Consider the following 6,330-nt stretch of genomic DNA (forward strand, 5'->3'; position numbering starts at 1 on the left):
AGAGGAAAACTTCCCCTCGGCCTCACAGTTCTCACCGTTTGCTTCTGATTTTAAAAGAAATGAATACATTTTCGTGTCTTCATGTATAAATAGATGCCCATGTGTTCGCTGATACGTGAATGCCGCAGTGCGTGTGCCAAGCCTGTGCCCATGTGCTCAGTCGGGGAGCCGGGCCTGCTGCAGGCGTCGCGGCTCTGGGCCCGCAGCTGTCCAAGTCCTGGGGATGCCGCGGGAAACAAGGCAGAGTTCCCGCCCCCCGGGAGTGACATTTGATGCATTTATTATTTATTTCCTTTTTTAAAATACGGAGAGACAGGGTCTTGCTATGTGGCCCAGGTTGGTCTCCACTCCTGGGCTCAAGTGATCCTTCTGCCTCGGCCTCCCAAAGACCAGGTGTGAGCCACCGCACCCAGCTGCAGGACATTTGAGAGACAGATGCACCCACATTAAACAAGACATAAAATAAATGGTATGTCAGAAGATGGCAACGCCCTAGAGAAGGGGTTAGGGAGTGTGGGGCTGGGGAGGTGCCAGCCTTGCCGGTTTCCATCGGGTTGTTGGCGAGTCTTCACCTCGAAGGTGACACTAGAAGAAGGACTTGAGGAGCAGGCCAGGCACGGTGGCTCACACCTGTAATCCCTGTGCTCTGGGAGGCCGAGACGGGCAGATCATCTGAGGTCAGGAGTTCGAGACCAGCCTGGCCAACATGGCAAAACCCCATCTCTACTAAAAATACAAAAATTAGCCAGAAGTGGTGCCAAGTGCCTGTAATCTCAACTGCTCAGCTGAGGCAGGAGAATCACTTGAACCTGGGAGGCAGGGGTTGCAGTGAGCTGAGATCGTGCCACTGCACTCCAGCCTGGGTCACAGAGTGAGACTCCATCTCAAAAAGAAAAGAAGGACCCGAGGAGCTGAGGAGGCCAGCCAGGCTGACGTGTGGGGAGTCACGCCAGGCACTGGGAAGAGCAAGTACAAAGGCCGGGGCAGAAGTGAGCTGGGCTGAGTCCAATCATTATGGATCGAATAATTATGCAGCCGGTAGTGGAATTATAACCCCAGGTTATACCCCCAGGAATGATAAGCCCAGGACACGCTGAGCTTGAGGGCCTTTGCAGCCTCTAGACCACTAGAGACTTGGGTTTGGAGCTCAGAGACGCTCCTTTGCAAGTCCCCTGCACATGGGAGCTATGCGGGTGAACCGTGGAGCTCGCACTGCCAGGGAGAGGTGCAGGGAAGTGCTGCGGAGGGGAGGCACAGGGCCCTGTAGAAGTTTACAGCGGCAGATTCCACCCCGTTGGGAGGGTTGAGGGCTTCTCAAGGAGCCCTACCAGGCCAAGTGGAGAGAACAGCCTGTCCCACACAGAGGGCTCAGAGGGCTCAGCACTGGCAGGGATCCGGGAGGGCAGAGGGCCTGGAGGCACACAGCGAAGGAGGTGGATGGGGGGCAGGGATGCAGAGCCCTGGGAAGGAGGCGAGGGCTGGGGAGGTGGGACAGGCCCAGGTGTGGCCTCTTAGGCAGTTGCCATTTTCTAAGAGCAAAGAGAAGCCTAGAAAGGTTTTATGTAGGGGAGCGGATGACATGAATCCTATTCATAGTTAGCAAAGATCATAAAGCTCAGAGTGAAAATGGATTGGAGGGAACCAGGGGACCAGATGGGCTCACCAGGTGGCCCAGGTGGGAGAGTCAGGGGTATTGGTGGAGGGACAGAGGTGATGAATTGGCCAGGCACTTAGGACTCCATGATTGATTGAAAGTGGGGGGAGGTATAGGAACGGGGAGGGTGGTGCCAAGAAGTTTCTAGCTTGAGAGGTGAGGGAAGAGGTGGCTTCATGGAGGCCAAAGCAGGTGTGTGCTGGAGTGAGTGCCATAGGTTTGCTTTGGGACACGCTGAGCTTGAGGCCTTTGCAGCCTCTAGGCCACCAGAGACTTGGGTTTGGAGCTCAAAGAGCCTCCTTTGCGAGTCCCCTGCACATGGGAGCTAATGGCAGGTGAACTGTGGAGCTCGCACTGCCAGGGAGAGGCGCAGGGCAGAGAGCCCCAGAGGACACTGTGGGAATTTCAACAGATCCTGCCCAGGCCTAAGAGAAGGAGCCATTGGAGGGGGCTGGTTCTGGCTTCTTTTATCTCTGTAACGGTAATAGTTTGAAAAAAATACCGATGTGCTTTTCTATTTTGCATGCAAGTGGCCTGCCATTAACTAATGACCTTTAACACCTCAGGGACTTAATGCAATAGAAGCTTACTTCCACATAAGGTTGGCAGAAGTGTGCCTGATGCGTGGGGACCTCTGTGAAGTCATTCAGGGATCCCGGTTGCCTCCATCTTGCTCTGCCCTGGTGTACGGAGGGAGGAGCCCAGGCGGTGCGTGCCCGCGGGATCAGGTGTGCAGAAGGCCCATGTTCCACTCGAATCCCATTGGCTAGGACCCTGCCACACAGCCACACCAGCCACACCCAACCCACAACAGGGCTGGGAGATGGGGCCCCTGTCCCCAGGAGAGGAGGAGATGGGGATGGGGAGTCACTGGCTTCAACCGCTTCTGTAACTTTTAGCCGCTTGCAGACGGAAGGGAAGATGTGGAATGCTGAGAAAACTTAAAGATCATCTCGAGGTTCTGATGTCCACAATGGGATTTTGCAGCAGGAGAAGAGGTTTGAAATCTAAGCATTGTTGAAAAAGAAAGGGATTTTGAAAATTCCTTTGACCTTTTTTAAACTTCCAAAGTGAGAACCATCTAAGTCTAGAGCTTCGGCTTTTTAGTTCCTCCAAGGTCAGGGCAGAGAGCAGTGGTTCTCCCTGGGGTAGACAAGATTTCTCCTGTCTGGACAATAGGTCTAGACTGGGGGCCAGAGTGGAAGGGGACGACAGAACATGCAGGAAAGACAAGAGACGCTCGCCCTCTGGTCCTGGGCGTGTGGAGAAGACGGCAGAGCGAGGAGGGAGAGCGAGGGGGAGGAAGGTGGTTGGGGTGCATCCCAGCTCCGTTCTCCCTGCGCTTTGGTGCTGTCGTGGCAGAGTTTGTTCTGGGCAGAGCCCCCACACGCCAACACAGCGGCCGCAGCCCGGCTGGGGGATCAGAACTCTGGGGGCTCTAATTTGCCCTGTGAGCTCCTGTGGCTCCCATTTGGTGCCTGGATGCAGAGCTGAAGCTGCAATGGCCCCGTGGGGCAGGCACATGATGTGGGGTGGGGGGACCCTCAGCCTCAGTGTGGGACGGACAGTTGGGCTAGGAGGCTGGCTGGGGGGACTTTGGCAGAGAGACCTGGAGGAGTCTACGGAGCCAGCCAGGGCCCCAGGGAGGCAGGAGCCCCACCAACTCCACGGCAGGGTCTAAGGAAAACAGGGGACTGCTGCAGCCCTGCCACATACACGGGGACCAGCAGGCAGCCAGGAGGGCACAGGAGCCCCATCCCCGGCTGCAGCCCAGAGAGGAACAGAGGATGGAGACCGGACACGTGCAGTGTAGGCCTAGAGAGACCCAGTTGGACCCAGAATAACAGGCTCCAACAGTGCAGAGGAGAGCTGGTGTGAGGTGGTGGGTGCCTGCTCACCTGCCATCCCTGAGTGTCCACGAGGTGGTGGAAGAGTCCCGCCTTTCCCGGGAGGCAGCGGGAAAACCTCGGAGCAGGAGGCGGGGAAAGGGAGAAGCTTTTCCTGATCTTGTCAAGATTCTTGGTTCTAAGGCTGGATTTTTCTTTCCACTTTGTGAACACACTTTTTCTGCAAAGCATGAAGCCAAGTAAATTTTTATGAATAATGTTGTTTGTAATAACAGATCTCGTGCTAGTCACTGTGTTGAGGTTTTTACGTATTTTAACCTCATGTCGTCATCATAGCTTTAGGAACGGGCATTATCTCCACCATTTCTTTTCTATCCACAAGCCTGAGACCTGGACGGTGTAGGGTCATGACACAGGCAGAGTTGGAGCTGTGGATCCTCCCAGGCTGCTTCCAGGCCTTGGGGTCATTCTTCCGTTTGTGCAGCGGTTATTTATACAGCATCTGCCGTCCTCGGGTGCGGGCGGGAGGTGGGATTCGGAAATGGTGTCTGAATCCCATCGGCCGTGTTCTCAGTCTTCAGCCTCCTCAAGGGACTGTGCCGTCCCATTGTCTCTATTGCCCTTCCCCATCCCATTCCCTGACTTACAATGTTGTCAACTTGTGGCTCCCAATTCAGATCTGAGCAGTGATAGACATGGGTGTGTGTGTGCACCTGTGTGTACAAAGTGTGTGCCGTGCAAACATAGAGAAAGGTGCATTCTCGGCTGGGCACGGTGGCTCACACCTCGAATCCCAGCACTTGAGGAGGCTGAGGCAGGCGGATCACTTGAGCCTAGGAGTCAAGACCAGACTGGGCAGCACGGTGAAACCCCGTCTCTGCTAAAAATACAAATAATTAGCCCGGTGTGGTGGTGTGCACCTGTAGGTAGTTTTACCTACTCAGGGGGCTGAGGTGGGAGGATCACCTGAGCCTGGGAAGTCGAGGCTGCAGTCAGCTGAGACTGTGCCACTGCACTCCAGCCTGGGTGAGAGATCTTGTCAAAAAAAAAAAAAGAAGAAGGAAAACACAAAGTGCATTCTCTTACATTGTGCGGAGTTAATAAATTATTGGCAACCTGCCGTCAATATTGCTCTCCACTCTTCAGATAGCCTCTGTGGCTCTGACATGATCTAGACTCATACACACACACAAACATACACACATATGTGCACACATGCTCTCGGATATGTGCACATACACGCTCTCATACTCTCAGATATGTGCACACACACACATGCACACTATTCCTCCTGTCACACCGCCTCCTGGTGGGAACCCAGCAGCCCCCCTGACACTCTGAGTTAGAATCCAGACATTTTATGTCCATATGAAAAAAGTCACAAAATTACAGTCCTGTAATGACAACACATTGCAAACTCCAGAGGACAGGGCCATCCAGTTCTTTTTTGTATCCTCCTGCAACACCTGGCAGAGGCCAAGCACTGACACCCAAATGCTTATTTACTCTACGTGGAATAGGATCGGTTGAAGTTGCACGGTTTACCTGTGCACACATGGGCACATCGTGGGATAAAACAGATTGTCCTGGGCTGCCCTGGGCATGCCAGTGAAACTCCATTGAACCATTTCTGCAGGAAAATGCATTCTGATTTCCAAACATATGTCCTTCTTATAACATACCTGTGGAAGCCAACCCTGGACTTTAGGTCTTCTAGAAGAACTGGGGGAATTAGAACCTACAGGGTCACGGTTGCACTCTGAGCTGAGCCGGAGCCTGAACCCAGGGTCTAGACATTGGGCAATGCTGGAGCCAATGGGTGTTGAGCTGCCAAGGTTCTAGAACTAAGGCGGTGGAATCCAGGCATGGTTGGCACCCAGGCAGCTACAGCCTCCCTGTTTGTGGGCTGGGTAAAGCCTCACTGGGTCACACAGTTGCCAAATAAAATACAAATACCCAGTTAAATTTGAATTTCAGATAAACAGAGAGTAATTTTTATGCTCAGCATGTTCCAAGCAACATTTGGCATTCTGTATTCTGATTTGCTCCACTTGGCAATCTTATCGGGACAGCTCCTGGAACCAGGCAGAGGCAGCCACCAGAGGAGCCCAAGGTCCTCTGAGGCTCAGCCTGCTGCCCCACGCCTGGGAGCCCCCTCTGCTTCGATTTGCGGTTCACCTGTGAAAACAGTCGACACCCAGCATCCATAGAGAAGTCCCAGCCAACATCTGCTTGGGTCTGGAAAGAAGCAACTGCCAGACAACATGTGGCTGGGATCTTTAAAGTTCGAGTGGCTTTTGTGCTTTATCTGTTTGTTCAATTTATTAAAATTCTGAATCGACTAAACAGAATTTCCTAAACACTTAACTACTCATTATGCAACTAATAAAAGCATGAAAATTTCAAATTATTTTAATCTTTGATCTTAGTAACATCATTATTATTAAACTTTTATATTATGAAATATAATGCAGAAAAGTGCACAAAATGAACACTCAATGATTTATCACACACATGCAACCACCAGCCAGGCCTAGATAAAATAGAATAGAATATCCCTAGAAGCCCTCTTCACACCATCCGTAGTGCTAAGTCTTTCTCCTCTCAACCCCTGCCAAGAGCTCATCCCTATTCTGGCTTTTGTGTTCATTGCTTTCTGGCTTTTTTCTATAGCGTGTGTCTTAGTCTGGATTCCCCCAAAAGCTATTAGTTTACTGGGGAAGTGATCCCCGGAAGCAGAAAGAGAGTGAGACAGGGAAGAGGGAAAAGCTAAAAAATGTATGAATGACCAAATCTTCCATGTGAGTGACTGGGGCTCAGTCTAGCTCA

This window comes from Macaca fascicularis, chromosome 1, assembly GCF_037993035.2.
Source record: "Macaca fascicularis isolate 582-1 chromosome 1, T2T-MFA8v1.1".
Taxonomy (NCBI): Eukaryota; Metazoa; Chordata; class Mammalia; order Primates; family Cercopithecidae; genus Macaca; species Macaca fascicularis.